Source organism: Ornithodoros turicata, chromosome 3 (genome assembly GCF_037126465.1).
Source record: "Ornithodoros turicata isolate Travis chromosome 3, ASM3712646v1, whole genome shotgun sequence".
Classification (NCBI taxonomy): Eukaryota; Metazoa; Arthropoda; class Arachnida; order Ixodida; family Argasidae; genus Ornithodoros; species Ornithodoros turicata.
This window is the reverse complement of record NC_088203.1, coordinates 106,666,475-106,684,560: the sequence shown is the minus strand read 5'-3', so window position 1 is coordinate 106,684,560 and position 18,086 is coordinate 106,666,475. Positions and strand designations below refer to the sequence as shown.

At 45.8% G+C, this 18,086-nt stretch overlaps 1 protein-coding gene across 6 annotated transcripts in view; it reads right to left on the bottom strand.

Annotated features, from left to right (window-relative positions):
• Positions 1-18,086, bottom strand: part of LOC135387627 (uncharacterized) — a 119,426-nt gene that overhangs the window by 37,940 nt on the left and 63,400 nt on the right. Inside the window, exon 1 of one of the 6 annotated variants that reach the window (XM_064616735.1) lies at positions 16,111-16,269. The exons of the other annotated variants lie outside the window; for them this stretch is intronic. The gene's annotated coding sequence lies outside the window, so the exon portion shown is untranslated. Of the gene's footprint in view, positions 1-16,110; positions 16,270-18,086 lie in introns of those variants that run through there. 6 annotated transcript variants of the gene reach the window in all.

The following is an 18,086-nucleotide window of genomic DNA, read 5'->3' as shown; positions in this document are numbered from 1 at the left end:
AAAAGAAAGAGATAAAACAGGCACGGCTTATCACGTCCGACTTTCGTTGGGATAATGCTTTCCCTCTCCCAATTTTTTTTACCCCACCAGTGTGAGAGCGTGCCGAATTTACTCAAATTAATGACAATTGACAGGAATATTGAGGAGCTATCGTACCGGAAAAAATAGCCGAAAATCGTGCTCTACGAAGCTCGCGTAGGATAGCGCGCCACGAATTTTTCACCGAAATCATCGTCAGTCCGCCCAAAGGAGGTTGGTGGAAACCCAGCCCACACTGGCATGGTAGAAAGACATAACCTATCGCGTCCGGCTTCGGCTGGGATCATACCTTCGCTCTCCCAATTTCAGGAAGTCCACTTTTTCTCCTATCACTCTGTGGGCTGGGTTTCCAACCTCCTTTCGTCGGACTGACAGCGATTGCGCTCAAAAAGTCCTCGCGCGCTATACTCAAGTACCCCGAGAAGCACGGTGTTCGGCTACTTTTCCCCATAGGATAGATCCTGAATATCACTGTCAATTATCATGAATTTGAGTAAATTCGGCACGCTCTTCATGTTGGTGGGGTAAAAAGGTGACTTTTACTTGGCAAATTTCCGAGTTCACTTCGCAAAAATTTACATAATTAAACTTGGGTTACATGACATGCACATCAGGAGGTCGCAAAAACCCAGTAAGAACAAATGTCGTTGACCGCATGATTCTAGGTGGTGTAGTTTTTTTATTTTTCATTAGAATTCAATAACACGTTTTGTGGGACACCCTGCATATACTAACATGATCCAACCATGATGAAACGTATGAAGGCGAAATGAGCACCTGATGGTCACGCAGCATGTCGTGGTGAAATATTTTATAAAAAAAGACATAGGCTCGGTTTCAACAACGCCGATTAACATTTGAGCTGAGATCAACGATTCGTTAACTTGAATTTAACGCTGAATTCTGCTTAACTGAATGAAGATTTGTCACTCAAAACATTCATCACGTCACCAACTAACATTTGTAAAACAGAATTTAGTACTAACTTCTAGTTTGAGCAACCCTTGATCACGGTTCAATGTTAACCAGCGTTGGTGAGACCGGGCCATAGCCGTGCAATCATGTGACGTGACCGGAGGGATATGAGACCGAAGTTAGCTTTCATGGCCGTTACGCTCGATGATCCCTAATAGTTTGAAGAGATGAAATGCGCAGAGTTGTTTTGAATGGTTTCTAGCTGGTTGAGGTGGGTTTCAAGCCCGGGATCCCGTATTGCCGATGCATATTCCAGTTGTGAACGAACGATCGTTTTATTAAACAATAAGCTTAATATTAGTCGGAGCCGAGTAAAAAATTTCGTTTGAGATATCCCAGCATCCGATTTGCTTTTTACAGATGATCAAGTATATATATTCAGCCGGATCAAATATTTCATCACATATTCAACACCTATATTTGATCCGAATACTTTCTCGAATGTTTGTATCAAGTAAAGATGTAAAAAAAAAATATCGCCGCATCCGTGTGAGTTTTTAAATAATGTCTGACTAACCCCATCCTGAGAAAGGCTTTATATTGCTCGTCTCTCTAATCTTTTCCAACTAAGCGTCACCAAAAGCACACCGGAAGGTGGTGTTGGTGGTGGTGTTGGTGGTATTGGTGGTGGTGTTGGTGAAGGTGTTGTTGATGGTGATGGTGGTGGTGACGAAACAGCTTGCTGTAGTCGGGCAGTAGGGCCAGGGGAAGGAACTTTTATCATTTACCGGAATTGAGCGGATGTTGATATAGCGGACGACGACCATTTGTTGTCACGCGCGTCAATCAACGAAAAAAGCTTCGGATGTGGTTCGTGATTTCATTTCAAAGCCACCAGAAAAATGTAAATCCTCAGAACGCGAAACGCATTCGAATATCGACCCAATTGTCGATAACAATGGTGCGATGAAAGAAGAAAGCTACAAAAATCATGCTCGCAGCCCTCGCTGGAAATGGGTTCGTGCTTTGTGTGTGTGGGACGGGAGGACAATCAAACCACACCGTCAGCATTGTGTCCAGTTACGTGCGTTGACAGGTACCACGGATGTACGTATCCATTTCCGCAGTCGTTTTTTCATGGCACTTGTGGTGGTCTTGCCTAGATTCACTAAATAGCCTTCGAAGTTTATTTAGCCACTCCAGTCCTAGTCTAGTCTTGCAGTCTTGCCTATATTAAGCGCGGTTGCCGCGATTGGATCTGCATTATATTTTTACTTCTTTTTCTGTGTTTGAAAATATATGAAGAAGGATAGGAATACCAGAGGAAATGACAGCCCTTCCCAGTTCCGCAGTGAGGTTTGGGGTGGTGGTGTTTGTTTTAGGCGTATCGCTTCTTTCTTTCGCTTTGTTTCTTTTATCCGCTTGTCTGTCTGTGTGTTTGCGTGCGTGTGTGTGTGTGTGTGAGTGAAAGAAAGAGAGGGGTGTAAACAGCAACCTTATAAAATAGTGATATTAGGTCAGCTTGCATTGGAGTTTCTTGCTGTTTGTCTTTTCTCTTGTTCCTTTTTTTTTTCTTTTTTTTCGGTTCTTCATTTTGCAACGTTACTAATACCCTTGGCATACGGGCACGAAAAATGACATGAAGTGTTTAATCCCTCGCGTCTTAATGTCAGTCGTGCGGCGCCTCACGGAGAGATTTAATGACATTTGCCTGAAAGACAGTTTCTGTTTAATGAGATCGCCACAACCCATTCACCGATGAAATGCCTACTGTCACTCCCATTGTCTGCACGGAGCAACGAGTTTATTCTCGCATGAAACCGCTTTGTACCGTGCAGCAAAATATTTCATAATTGAGGTTACACGGGTATTCATTTGAATAAAGTTACCTGGGGGCGGTTGGGCACCTCATTCTAAAAGCAATAAAAAATAGTGCTCTTATTTTTATATATTTATTTTTGTTTAGAACGGGTATTCTTTGACCAGCATAGTGACGATCGGCTGGATACAACAGATGCCTTTATACAACGCGGTCACGTAAAAGCTATTTCACAAATGGCACCCAATTCAACAGAAACAATATTGTCACATATAGGGATGACGAGCTGGGATCCGAATGAACAACTATCATTTCCCGTAATATTTGGTGGAGCCCCACCCACCCCTCCCCTCCCCCCGAAGATGCCCCGCACCACCTCCAAATATTACGTGAGAGCATAGCTGTAGTTGTTTATTCGGAGCAGAGCACGGAATAACATCTCCGTCGTCGTCACTACGTGTGACAGTATTGTTCCTTTTGAATTGGGTGTCATTTGGCAATCAGCTTTTACGTGACCACGTTAGTAAGGCATATCACAGCTTATGCGCATGGAAATAAAGTTACCAGTGTTAAATTTCAGAGTATTACATACATTCGCGACCTGTTTATTATAGACTATAAGTTTCTAAGCGGCCATAGATTTTAGTTGACTATAGTGAGAGGGCGGCATCGACATCATACGGTGTGTAATGCATAGGTGGGGAGTAACGCGTTACAAAGTAGTGCGTTACCGGTAACGCGTTACATTCGAGTAGTGAAATACGGTAACGCATTACATTTGGGAGAAAAGTAATGAGTAACGTAACGTCATTACATTTTTAACAACTAACGCGTAACGGCGTTATGCGTTACTGCGTGTTCGGGAACTTGAAAGCTTGAGCGAGGACCGTGCCTGCAGAATCCGGGAAAATCCCCGATTTTTTCTATTCATCTTCAACAATGACAAGGTCACATCGACACCCACGAAGAACGCAAAAGGGTTGTTGACCTACCCTGGTTGAGGTGTCACCTTTGTTTACCACCTCTGTTTTTCACCCCCTCTGGTATTTTTCGGACGAATGGGGCAAAAGCGGCAGAAAAATAGCTACCCTCTGAACAAGCAACAAAGTACCAAGGAATTGGCTGTTTGGATTTGTACTGTATGAGATAAAAGGTCACCGTCTCTATCAACCTTGACAAGGAGGACTCAGGTCATTAGGCGTCCTCTCAGCCCAACGGGCGAAGCTCACCGATGATAATTTTGAACATCAACTACTTCTGCGTTCCAATAAATCGTACATGTAAGTTGTGTTCATGCGTGACCCTTGTTTGTGCCCAACATTGCTTGTATTGATTTGCGGAATGCACTTATGTGACTCAACCAAAAATGGTACATATTATAAGGACAACTGGTGAAGTAATGCAAAAGTAACGGCATTACTTATCAGAAGTAACGGCGTTAGTAACGCGTTACCTACTACCGCAACAGTAACGAATAACGTAACGCGTTACTTTTCGAAAAATAGTGAGTAACGGTAGTGCACTACAAAATAAAAGTAACTTCCCCACCTATGGTGTAATGTGATTACAAACACCACGTCACCACCGTGCGGCGCGACATTCGTAGATAACGCCATTCGGGAGCCTAATGGCATTAGACGGTAATGTCATTTGTTCTGCCCGTGTGGCACATTCTGTTTCTTCTGTTCCGACAATGTGCGGGTTTCGGAAGTGTTCCCCCATTTGAAAGTTACTTACTGCATTACTTTTAGAATGCTAACTTTCTTCATAAGGGTAAGGGCTCAATGTGGAGTTTTGCAAAAATATTTGTAGATCTTGATCATCCAACAAATACGGTCATCGCGCAATCAGCAACAAGTTAGGAAGAATCATCCCGAGTTTCATCTCCTAAAATACAGCGCGCAACTGGTGAAAGCCCATCCTCAGAGCCCTGCCAAAGACACTCAAAAACTTCTCATTACGTATACAGAAGGCAGACATTAGTGCGACTGGTCGCCAAATCGAAAACAGAATCAATGTCCTACACACGCTGACTTCCTTTTTTTTTTTTTTTTTGCGCAATCATCGCAAACAAACGAGAGGCAAAAAATCGGTTGGTCCTTACTTCGACTCAATGCAGGGGTAATTGGCAATGTGGTTTTCGGACGACAAAGAGAACTCATTAAAAGACTGCTGTCCAAACGGCTATGTACACTTCCACACATCCATAATAGAATAGGACGTGAAAGCGCTTATTGGTGGACGCACCCTATCACGGACGCCTATCACTGTGCTCAACAATGTCGGAGGCCCACTTTTATGTCCCTAGTAAAAGTTGCTGCCACCAGCGAGATATGACCTGCCCTAGCAACGATGAGACCGCAGCAATATGTCTGTAAGCATTAGACCGGGCATTCCTGTTCATACATACATACGCTGATAACATAAGTACATCAGTACCGCACTGGTCTCCCTTCAAATTCCCAACGAGCATCATCATTAGACACCCGATTTCTAGGCAAAATGCCCATTTTCTTTGAGTGGCGTTAATAGCGCCTCGTCAGCACAGGAGCACTCATTGGGTGTTGGGGGCGGGGGGATCTATTTATTTTGGCAGGAAAAGTCAGCGAGAAAGGTCGGCTAGCTACTCCTTTGTGGGTGTTGGGGAACCTCGCAGCATGATTTTATTGTGCCTATAAATGCCTATTTCGCCGGAAGTGCCTAAAACGCAGCTTTTTTTTTTTACCCTTCCGGAAAATTGCCTAAAGATGTCTTTTTCGCTAGAGAAGTATCGTGGCGACGGCTGTCCACAAGCTCAATTCCGCTATAGATCTTCCGTCGTCGTCTCGTTCAAGCTTTACTAGCGAGTTTTAGTAGATCGTACGCTATCGTTTGCTTTAATTACATAAGGGATAGCGTGATGCGTGGTTATGCCCTGTCTGTGTCTTGCGCGCGCGCACAACCTTCAACGCCACCCCTTGCGTAAGCAAAGGCGATACTCACTATTAAAGAATGCCCTCAATGTAACAAAAAATGTACACCCTGATTTGTGCACAGCCCTTCGGAGCGGCGCATATTGCTGTCAACTTGGCTTTCTGGGGAACTGGCATACGGTTCGGGGAGCTACGTCTTTCTCGTTCGCAGCATCACACGTCTGGAAGCATCTGGTTAAGCGCTCTAGGATGGCATTGGCTTTGTTTCTGACATCCGATAGTGAATACAGAACGTGCCGGAGCTGAGAATGTGTGGAATGCGGAGAATGTGCTGATAAATAGAAGGCGGATTTTCACGCAAATGCATGTTTTTCTCTCGACATTGTTTCGTATCTGGGCGATGACGGTTTCGTTCTGGCAGCATATTTCGCATGGAAGTGCATGAAAGTGCGTATTTTGCCATATTTTCGGGTGCGAGAGCTTCCTTCTTTGTTTCATGGATGGTATTGCTGGCTTCGGGACGGCCTTGCGTCATCTTTCGCAAACATTCTGGTCGGAATATTTTCTATGTTTTTGTGGGGTGGGGCGCGGTGTTCAGCCCGTACCATGGCTGCTCCATCCTCCACTGCGCGCATGGCCGACGGGCCGTACTTCACCTTCGCAGGATTACTCTTACGAAGACAGGCGGCATTCACATTTTAATCGGCACGGTGCAGTGCCGAACGGAAAACCATGACGTAACAAGCCTGAGCATGGGCAAGGCGAAAAACGCAAACATACGTGTATGCTCGTGTTTTTCATGTTGCCCATGCTCAGGCTTGTTTCATCATGGGTTTCGTCCAACAGCTCTCCTGTGGTTGCGCTATTTTATCAATAACGAACGCAAAGTCTTCAGCTCCATGATTTATATTTGTGACGCAAGCGCTCTCTATGTTGTGTGCCACAGAACAAAATCGGCTTTAATTTACACCGTTATCACTAATAAAATACTCACTTAAAAAATAGACATTTGGTGCATTGCTTTTGTACCAAGACCGATGAAAAACATGGCATACATTGAGGATTTTTACTGCATATTTCTACGATCTTCAGTGCATAGTTGCATGCATATTTCGAGAGTTTTTAGTGCATATTTATTCGCGCGCTACTGATGCAGTACCGTAAATACCGTAAGCACCGTTAATATAGCTACTGCTAGATAAAGTGCCGCTCCTCGAGGTCTTTAGAGGCAACGGTAGCTGTACTAGCTGTCACCAGGTTCGGGACGCCAGATGGCATTCCCCTAGCTAACATTGCATCCATCCATCCATTGCAAAGTGCGCACCACTTACTTCCGTCGATGCTGAGCGTAGTTTTTCCCCATCCAATCTCAAACCAGTGAGCGACAAAAGGCGAAGCTTCACGCCTGCGCGAAATCGCGCTATATAAGCACTTCATTTAGCCTCAACAAAGTTTTAAAAAAAAAGACAGAAAGAATCAAATTAGGGCGCTGTCAACTTTGTCATTAGTTTACACGGCAGCCACTAGGAATAATGTTACTTGTGTATTGAGGTGTATTGTATTTTAATTAACTTTCGTTGGTTGGGCGACAACAATGACAATTTTTGTCCAGGTGCACGGGCGCACACCCGCGCGCACCCGCGTACTACTGTTCTTAATTAAACCTGTAACACTTGCAGCACGTATTTGCTTCTGTTTTTGCTGCCACTCTACAGGTTATGAGCCCAGAAGCTACTGGAAGCGGTACGAATAGGCTGTGGGATTCATTTCGTTCTTCTCTTGGGAGAGAATGACAGAGGCTGCCAAGTTTACGCTATAGCAAAGTTGACTGATGGAAACTGTCGTGCCTGGAAATTCAAAATGAAGATGTTACTGGTTAGCGATGATACTTGAGCCTTCGCAGACGGTGCTCCACCGGAGATCGACCCCGACGACCGCTTGGACAGTAGGCGATCGCAAAATCCAAAGCACCATTTGCCTTAGCATTGACGACAGCCATATTGTCCATGTCTGTAATTGCAAGTCGGTACAGGAGATGTGGCAGGAACTCCGCAAGGTGCACGAGCGGGCCAACCTGAGCAACAAGCTGTACCTCTTGCGGAAATAGCAGTCGAAACTTGTAACAGAAAACGTTCACCAGGCGCACTTTGGAGCCTATAGAGCGCCCAAGGGGTACTGGTCGGAGATCACCGATTTTCAAGCGGCTGCTCTTCACCTCAGTAGCCTACCAGAGACGTACGAGACACTCGTCACAGCTCTTGACATTTGACCAGATGATCTCACACTAGGGTATGTGAAGGATAAACCTGTGGACCAGTATAGAAGAAAGCAAGAGTCATCCTCGTCTGCAACATGCAATTCCCAAACCGCACTGCGGATCGAAGCATGCAGCAAGGAAAAAGCTTCCGATGAAGCAAGGGGCTGCTACTTCTGCAAGAAAGCTGGTCGCTTGAGGACAGACTACACCACGCGCAGAGGACTAAGGCAGATGTCTTCTAAACAGTAGGCAAAAGGCGGGGTTGGCTGGATCTCGTACCTCGACCGCTTCCGTCATTGCCTTTCTACTTGGCGAGGGTACGTCCAAGACTGGTTGGTATATCGACTTTGGCCCGACGAGCCTCATGTGCAACGACCGGACCTTCTTCACACCAGGTTTATGCAAAAGCATGAGGTCGTTATCGCGGCCGATGGACAGCGTGTCTCTTCCGAAGGAGTGGGCGACTGGGTCCTGTACTGCAAATACAACGGAGTCTTCAACAAAGTTCGAGTCACCAGTGCTTTCTACGTCCCGTCAATGAAGTGTAATCTTCTGTCGGTGAACAACGTGTCAGCATCGGGGTGCGACATCTTGTTCCATGACGGTCACTGCATCATCACTAAAGGCAGGAATACCGTCGCTACTGGCACCATTCAGAACGAACGGCGACTTGTAACAGGGAATTCTGAGCTAGCACATATCACTCAGGTTACCAGTCACTGGGGGTGCGTCCACGTATGGCATCGCTTAGCGCATCGAGATCCAAAAGCTGCCAAAAAGGTAGAGACACAAAGTCTGGTACATGGGATTCGCATAAGCGAGTGCGAGCATCAGCTGAACTACACGAGTTGCTTGAAAGGGAAGATGAAGAGGTCGTCGTTTTCCCAAGTGGCTGCATCACGATCTGCAAAAGTGCGTGTCTAATTCACGCAGATGTGTGTGGACCGATGCGAACTTTGACCCCAAGCAGCGAACTCTATCGTCAAGCAGTTGGAGAGTTGCTCTACCACTGTACTACCGGACATCTCCTGTGCCATAGGAATACTTTGCCATCGTGTCAGCGGGACTGGATCACTGTGAAAATACTGCTCCGATATCTAAAGCAGACTAGAGCGCTAATTAAAGCTCGCCAGGTGACTCGACATCTCGAACTGCTCTGCATCGTCGATGCGGACAGGGCAGGAAACCTCGTGGATCGCAAGTCAACGAATGGTTACTTCATTGTGCCCGGCGGAAGCCCTATTTCCTGGTCCAGTCGCAAACAGTTGTCAGTGGCATTGTCCTCAACGGAAGCAGAATACGTTTCGGCCGCACAGGCATCTCAGGAGGTAGTCTGGTTGCGAGAGCTTCTGTAAGACTTCGGACACAGCACCGACCAACCGACTTGCATGTACGAGGACAGCCATGGGTGCATCAAGACGTCCTTTGGTGAGGGCATCCGTTCTAGAACTAAGCACGATTCTCATTTGCGTGATTTCGGTTTCGGTTCATTTGCATAGCAAAACTTTGCAATAAATATCTCAATGTGCGTGCGCGTTTCTGGATTCTAGTGAAACAGTCGCTTCAAACATCGACTACATCCAATTCCGTTGTCTCACATTTCCCTGAAAGCATCTAATTAAAAAGTTTATAAAAATATACCTGTTAATTAGCCTCACCACATAAGCAACCCCCTTCCTAATGACGCCAAGTCGTTAAGCTAATGACGAAATCAAGTCTCCTAATTCAATTCTTTTTCGAACATTTGTTGCGGCCTCAGAAAAAAAAAAAGAAAAACATTCGTTGCGTTGCTGAGCAATGGTGGCGCTGCGGAGTTCGCAGCAGCGCCCCTATACTCTCCTTTTTTCTTCATCTAGTATTTTGTAAGTCAATTAATTAGATTTAAATGAGGTGTTCCTCCGTCCAGTCAATCGGAACGAAAGTTTTGCTGTCCATTGAGACCAAGTTGGTTGCGAGGTAAACTTTTCTGCTGAACGAGTACTTTAAGATAAGGCTTTTAAAGAGACCGAAACATTCAAAATTTATTTTACTAAACAAGTTTTCGCGTAGAGCCTACGCTTCGTCAGATAACACAAAGTATATATACCATGGTATAAAAAGAGAGAAGCAGAAAGTACAAATAAACTGATAAAGACCAAGACTTGAAAGCATCAGCTGGACGAAGAGGGGGGCGTATAATGCTGCAGGGAATCAGGCGGTCAAGCGACCGGTACGCACGTGCTCTCCACAAGCTCGGAGAACAAGGAGCAGTCTAAACAAGGACAACGACACAAGAAGACACACAAACAGAGGCTCCACTATCAACAAGTTTTTACTGAACAACACAAGCACATTTATAACCAATGGTATGGAGGGAGGAAAAGGGGGCAAAACGGAACACACGTGGGGGCCATATTGTTCCTCGTGTTTATATGGCCCCCACGTGTGTTCCGTTTTGCCCCCTTTTCCCCCCTCCATACCATTGGTTATAAATGTGCTTGTGTTGTTCAGTAAAAACTTGATAGTGGAGCCTCTGTTTGTGTGTCTTCTTGTGTCGTTGTCCTTGTTTAGACTGCTCCTTGTTCTCCGAGTCATGTACCAACAAGCCCATCAAGCTACTCTAGTCTACTCTCCACAAGCGATTCCCTATAGCATTGTATACCCCATTTTCGTCCAACTGATGCTTTGAAACTTTCAATGCAGCTTCACATCTTGCAGAGAACCGTCTTTTACGTTTATCTGGGATGACCTGTCGCAGCCCATTTACTGAGCTCTGCCAGCATCGTCACATTGTCCGAAGTCATACACCGTTCTGTGTCCTGGAATCTGCATTGGCATACATTGTCCAAGATTACAGGTTAAAACGACCAGTTTGTGAAGGAAAAGGAACCAGAGACAAGAAAGGAGGACAAACACGACACGCCATGTTTTTCACCGTGTACCAGTTCGCCTGCGCCCTTGTTCTTCTACCGTAGATGAATCAGTTCGTCGTACGATATTCCACCACATTCACCTCACAGGACAGTTTCTGGTGTGCTAAGTTGAGAGTGTTCCTCGGTGACAACAAGCAAAGTAGCAAACGCGCGTTGAATTGGGCGCTTACGGTTTTTATTTTAGGGCGCATTCTGCGTATGTTTCTGGGTGTCTATTTATTTCCACGAAATCGCCGTTTTTTAGGTGATTTTTCTAGCGTGTACATGGCTTATACAGCAGTTATCGGCGAATATAAATCGCAACGTAATTTCAAAACGGTGCGTCCTCCTCAGCGCAGCCTTAAAACCAAAACCTAATACAAAATTATCCCCCTGTGAACGGAGGGGTGGTACCTAAATCGTGAAAGCATCGCATCTTAGCAATATATCCCGTTACGTCCATCAAAGAAGATGAGGCAACACCAAGTGATCTGTATACACAGGATCAATAATACAGCTTGTATATGCGCCACGCATGCTGGCCAGCATCAGCCCCATCTCATCATCATTTCTTTATGTGCGTGTCCGATTTTACACCACAGTTTCATTAGAAGGTTGACCATCTAACAAGCTGCTTTCAATATTCGATCTAACAATAATAGCAACACATCCTCCGCGTCCGATTCTATCGTTTCGTATAATTTTGTCATTGGGAGGTACAATTTCGTTATCCGGAATTTCCATTGCCAGCCATGTTTCAGTTACTGCCTAAGGAGTGTGTATACACATTCCAATTAATCCAGTGATCGGGTGTGTGGTGCTGGATAAGGCTACTCTTTATAGTGATGAAGATCGTGTACAGTTGCAAAATTATCCTTTTGTCTGCTGATAGTTGTGTTACCGCCTGCACGGCGAAGAGCAGAAAATTCGACGTGCATTAATCCAAGAAAGTTAAAAACTCGAGTTGCTTGATACATTATTCGTGGAAAGGCGAAACCACGAGATTTCAAATGTGTGAAAATTTCACATCAAGTAAAGAAATTATTTGGCTCATGGGGTACCGCAAGGGAGTGTCTTAGCCAAATTCTACCCAATCTCGTAATGGCGGGCCTAAAGTCCTGCCGACAGCCGAAGAGACAAAATTTCCATCTATATGACGACGACATTTGTATCTAGACTGTTGGGAAATCGAGGCAAGCCAAGCCCTCGTCTCCAGCTTTCGCTGGATAGGATTTGGCGGTCTCACTGAATCAGGCACGGATATCTCAGCTGAAAGAAATGATAAAAGGGTATGCTCCAGTGCCACCTTTCCATTCGTAATACGCCGTTCAGACACGTTAAACGTCACAGATGTCTGGGCGTCATCCTTGATTCCAACATGTCCTGGAAGAAGCAGGTCGACTACTTGGACGCAAAGGCCCATCGGTAGATATCCGTCATCCGTCGCTTTGCCGGAGTTAAGTGGGGAATGAATGAGAAGTCCCATCTGGACCTCCACCACGCTTTAGTTCGTGGCACACTTAGTGCAGCCTCCCTGTCCGGCATGGCGTCTCACAAAACAGCGACTTCAGTGTATCCTTGCGCGGAGCCTGAGGCTTGCTCTTGGTGTTCCGAGAGTCGCGGGAACGCGGATGGTGATAGCCGACGCCCTTGAGTTGCGAATAGAAATCTTATGGCAGACGGGAACCATTTGCCATTACACGTGCCTCAGAAAACACCATCATCATCCCCCTCTACCAAAAATCTATCCGCGAAAGGAAAGTGCACTCTTCAAGTGTCTCATGGATGTCAGGCCCAGGCTCCGTTTATAATCCACCCAACGGTTCCTACGACCCCCCCGGTCGCTTCCGCTGTCATCTCTCCCTATCTGTCCTGCCCTGAAGATTCCAAGGTTCCAGAGCATCAAGTGCCAACTTTAGCTCTTCAACAGCTGGCATCGGATACGATGTACATTATATCCTGGCCACACTGCCATCTTCACTTGTGCACCTAACACACGGGAGTGTTCGTCGTGTGCTGATGTCGTCCCATCTGATGCAGTCTCACGTGGATATTGTCTCTCACATCGTACGTCGTCAACATCGGCGGAGCCATCCTGCTCTTTCTGCGGCAGATATCCCAAGATCCTCCGCGTGTCCGGGTGGTCTACACCGTGCTGCTCTGCAATGCGTGGCAACCATGGGCCTTCGTGGGTCGTTAGCCCCCATCGTAGTAGACATTCTCCACCAAATTCAGCTTCTACATGGTGGAGGTCATCATATATTGCTGCAATGGATTCCTGGTCACTGCTGTTTAACAGGCAATGAGTAAGCTGACAGAGCAGCAACGGCTGCACATGAGTCAACGACAGCCGTGCCCATTGTGCTGTCGAGGGGTGACAGGAGGACTATACTAACTGCGTGGTTTCAGCCCCTGGCTCTGCAGCAATGGCGCCGGGACATCACGGCTCAATCTCTCATGTATTCGGTAGACCCAAATTGTCGTTTTCTTTTCCTGCCCGTTTATGACGCCATTTTACCTGCCTCCTGCGTAGACTCCGCCTCAATGTAGCTTTCATCCCACGATTCAAAATATGACCGATGCTGTGTCACAAGCCTCTGCTCCACCTGCGGTGTCGTGGCGAACTCCCACCACATTCTTATGAAATGTGCACTCTACGGCCCGCAAAGGCGGATATTGTGTCATGAGCTCGCTCGCATCAGCAAGAGACAATTCAACTTGGCTGCACTCATTGGCCCCTATGAAGAACCTGTGCTCTATCGTCGGGTCTTTCACCTGTTCATGGACTTCCTGTTGTCCACTATAGGTTGCTCAAGACGCCTTTAGTTTGTTCTCGTGTTTTCATCCTTCCCTCATCATCTTCATATAATATGTCCCAAGTGCAATGTGACAGGGTACTGCACGACCACAGCGGTGAAACACCGTCATTTATTGTTGTTGTTGTGTATCATTTCAAAGAGGTGAGAGGAAGGGAACCGTTCCATAAGACTATTCGGAAAAGTTCCGTTTAAAAAGAAAGTCACGTGCTTAGGAGCGACCCCCACTCCTCTGACGTCGGAACTCGACTCCGAAATAAGGAGTTTATTTCGCATGACACATAATTATTTTTTCTCCAATTGGGACGTTTCATGCAATGAATCACATACATGCGAAAGTGCAAGTACAGTTGAAGGCGAGATTCTGAAGTCTTATTGGAATGTGTGGTCGTACGGGTACGTCAACCAAAAGAGACGTCGATTGGTAAACGTTAGAGGGATAAGTATATTATCGTGTCTTCATATTTTAATATTGTTGTGGACTCCAGTTCCCAGCCTGCCACGAAAGCAATCACTACAGGGACACTCTTAATACCCGTGTCACAGTGTGGTGAGCAGTCTTCAATGATTATCGAAACCAATGGCCATGGAATAACAACACCAAGAGTGTAACGCGTCAGCTTATCAAAGGTCATTGGCGCAAATGCTCTTTGTGGCAAACATTGCGCAAAAAAAGTGAAAGCACACACACACACATCAACACACAACGTATCGTCGTGTGTGTTTTTCGCTGTTCTTCTATACACAATCCATCCGCGTACAGCTTGGGACAAAAGTTTACGCAACACCGGGGTGTCGCATTTCTCCATTGGAGCGAAACACCATCAGCAAACAAGAGCGGACGTGCATACTGAGAGATGGATAGAATAGCCGGTCACCCGTTTCTTATTCGACCTCTTCGTGACAGCTTACACGAGCCCGCTCGGATGAAGAAACACGGCAATGCTGTGTTCCGTAAACTTTTGTCCCAAGCTGTACCAATTTACCCAACCCTCTCCGTGGAAGTTCTCTGTGGCAGGTTGGCACGGTATGCACATATTCGATGGCCATTGGTTTCGATAATCATTGAGGACTGCTCGCTTGACAGGGGTATCAGGCACTCATGTCTCATCGAATAGTCCATTCTACCCCCGACACCTCCGGCCAGTGGCGAAGAAACAGGAAGCCTAAAAGTTGCTAATCGGTGATAAGTTGGTGATGGCGGCAAACAAATAAAAAAAGAAAAAAAGAAAAACGACGAGGAGGAAACGCGACTCCGGCGGTAAAAAGGCTGCAACATATAGTGTATGGTCCTGCGTTTTGTCGAACATTGAAAAGCATTCGTTCGAAATTTCTCCTTTCTCATCCATTGACGACATTGCCTCGACGCCTCGACATACACGTCGCGCTACCCGGTAAGGGCAACGTTCCGCCATTTGTCGTCTTGCATGGTTGCCTCGTTTGAATAGCGGCCGCTTCTGGACGGGCCATTGAGGACTCCACCTTTGCTAGACTCCTGCGTTATGCTCCTCTCAAAAGGTGGCTATTGGAGCGTTATGCTTGGGAAGAGGTCTGTGGGTCGCCTGGGTATTGGTGCCATATTGCTTTATGTGTGCCATCAGGTTACCGCTAAGGAATGCTCTCTCTATATATATCGAGGACTTCTACAGACACGTAAATGCACTCTAACGTCAGAAATTATTTTGGCCTCGTATTGGCCATACGTTTGGTGTGGTCTGTGGGATGCATATCTATGCAGAGCTCACTTGGCGCGAGTTTTCTTTCTGTCGTGTTTTCAGCCTTCGTACCCTCTTTGGATAATCAGATCCGACTAACGCTAATAAAGCCTTCGTCGCATCGCGAAAATTAATCTGCTGCTGCAGATGATCAAACAGTGAAAAAAGCTCATCTCACTCGTTGGACTGCGCAAACGGGTGGCAAAGTCACGAGTTTTTGTCGTTATTTCTCGTCACCGTTAGAGGAAGGCAACCCGATTAAATTCCAAAACAACATCAAATTTTCTCCCAAAGAGTGGGGCTCTAGCTCTGGTCCACTCCAATGTCTTTTGGTTACCACAACCGCTTGCAAAATTTGTCCATCAAGAATGCCACTCCATAAGAGACAAGTCGAAATAAGAAAGAAAGGCCATCCTTATCAGCTCTTAATTTATTTTTCTCGATTATATTAATTTACCTCAGTTCATTAGGAGCACGTTCTTCTTCTTTTGAAGTGTTGAGAGCGGTCAGCACGTTCCTCAACCTACGACTAATTCCAATTTCGCAGCTCCGATAATAAAATTCACATCGAGGATCGAACAGCACAAACGTAAACGAAATTGGGCAAAACAAAAAGATCGTATCGTTACATAACGTCACTTCCCCTAGTAACGTAAATCGCAGGGGCCGAATCAACAATTAGGACAAGCACGACAATTCGCGGCACTCGCCGACTTTTCCTCACTTGATGTCCTCGATTATCTCACCTTTTACACTATGTCGAAACTTTTCCAAAGACGATTCCAAGCAGTGGTACGCCGGCACGACACAACAACCTCACCGCCGCCGACACCTCACATCGGAACTGCAATTTTGGGGCCAAGATCGTCCAGCGCGTCCGCACACTCACGTGACCCAAAAAACCGTCCGCAGACGCCTCTTCTTGTCTCGTCTGCTCGGAGAAAGAAGGCCGCTCTTGTACTTATTATCTCTCTCTTTCCTTCCCACCCACGTGCAGTGTGGAAGACGTTTAGGTGAGATCGTGGGTCCCTCGTGGCCGGATCTCCTACATAGTTCGCAGATGATCGAAACGCTTTTTTGACCGGATGCGGTGTCTTTCCGCGGTGGAATGACCCAGCTGAAGATACAACGGATGTTGTAGGTGTTCCTTATGGGTCCGTATAGAATGGGTCATGTCTGTACTAAGGGTAGCCACTAATGACGAACGTATTTAGTACGGAGGGCGGCTCAGGGTGCTCGGAACTTGCGACAATTCGACTCGTCCACGTCAGCATCATGTATGACGCAAACTGTGTGAACCGAGCCTAAGCCTGTTGTATAAAAACAAAAACACAAATTTTACATACACGAAAATGAAGCACAAAAGACCAGGGTTTGCGACTACAATAATAATCTGGCAAAATTTGGTAAAGCTCCACACAAAAATGTGGAGTTGCCTTTGGATTTTATGCACCCATGTGCTGGATTTCCCCATTCATCATCATCAGTGTATTTGTTGTTGATGATGTTCCGAAAACAAAAAAGAAGCATGACGATATTATCACCTACTCAGGCGGCGGCGATGCTTGGAAGACGAAAAATATGGCGCTATATATCTGAGTTACATTTTTCGGCTATATATCTTCATCAAATCTTATTCAGCTTCTAACTGAAAGGGACAGAGAGATAATATAACTAGTTACATTTCTAAGTTACTTGTAACTTAGTTTATACGCAATTGTGCGACTGACATATTCATTTCGGTTTTGGTTTTGTTTTAAGAAAAAATAAAATGGGGAGTACATCAGTACACTACCTCTTATTTGTTCACCAAAACATTCGGCACATCTCCTTAGGCCTAACGCGTTGATCATCTTCATGCTGTTATTCACTTTCCCAGCCAGAAATTACGGTCTGTCGTCACCTCCGAAAGACGGCAGTTGCCAGCGAGTGCGGGAAATCGAGGAGACACCTCTCTGATTTCCGTCATCGATCTTCTGTCGTCACGTTCGCAACGCGGAGATTGGACTGCGCTGAAAACAGGGCCTGTTGTTCTTGAAAACATCAATTCCTTTCATAATTACTAACATCGCGAAGTTGTAATTCCTGTGACGTATGTCACACTGCAGCGCATAAACCAAACCATGTTCTGCTATGTCTGCTGCTTCTTGTGTTCCATCGGAGTCGGGGTTTGCGAAGGTAAAAGCAGCCGTGCGACATTCAAAGTCAATTTTGTCCCATGACACAAACATCTGTACATGAGTGCAATTTGCCATTTGGACGGAGAACGCATACTAAACAGTGTCGTGCATACTATGTACTGTACTTCTGGAGCGTCAACATAGAAAGATGCCGCTGAACACTTGTTCTTTGAAAAGGCGAGTTGGACGTGATTTTGTGTCACGAAATAAAATAAAGACCTTCTGACACAGTTGCTACGAAAGTTTGTCCATATAGAGAGTTGAGTCGACGACATTGCGCAGGTTATTCCCCATTTAGAACTTTGCCCTACTTTTAGCCCTTTGTGCTCCAATTATTACCAAGAGTCAGCACAAATTGTATGGCTTCCGGAAAGAAATCATCGTCATATACCTGGAGGCAGAAAAACGTATTCAATCGGAAATACGAACTGTTCGGGATATGGACCTATAGAGTTCTATAAAGGAGTTCATTTCCCACATTTTGCCCGTATACCGTAAAACGAACGAGGTAACAAAGGTTCAACGATGGCCACTGAGTGCGG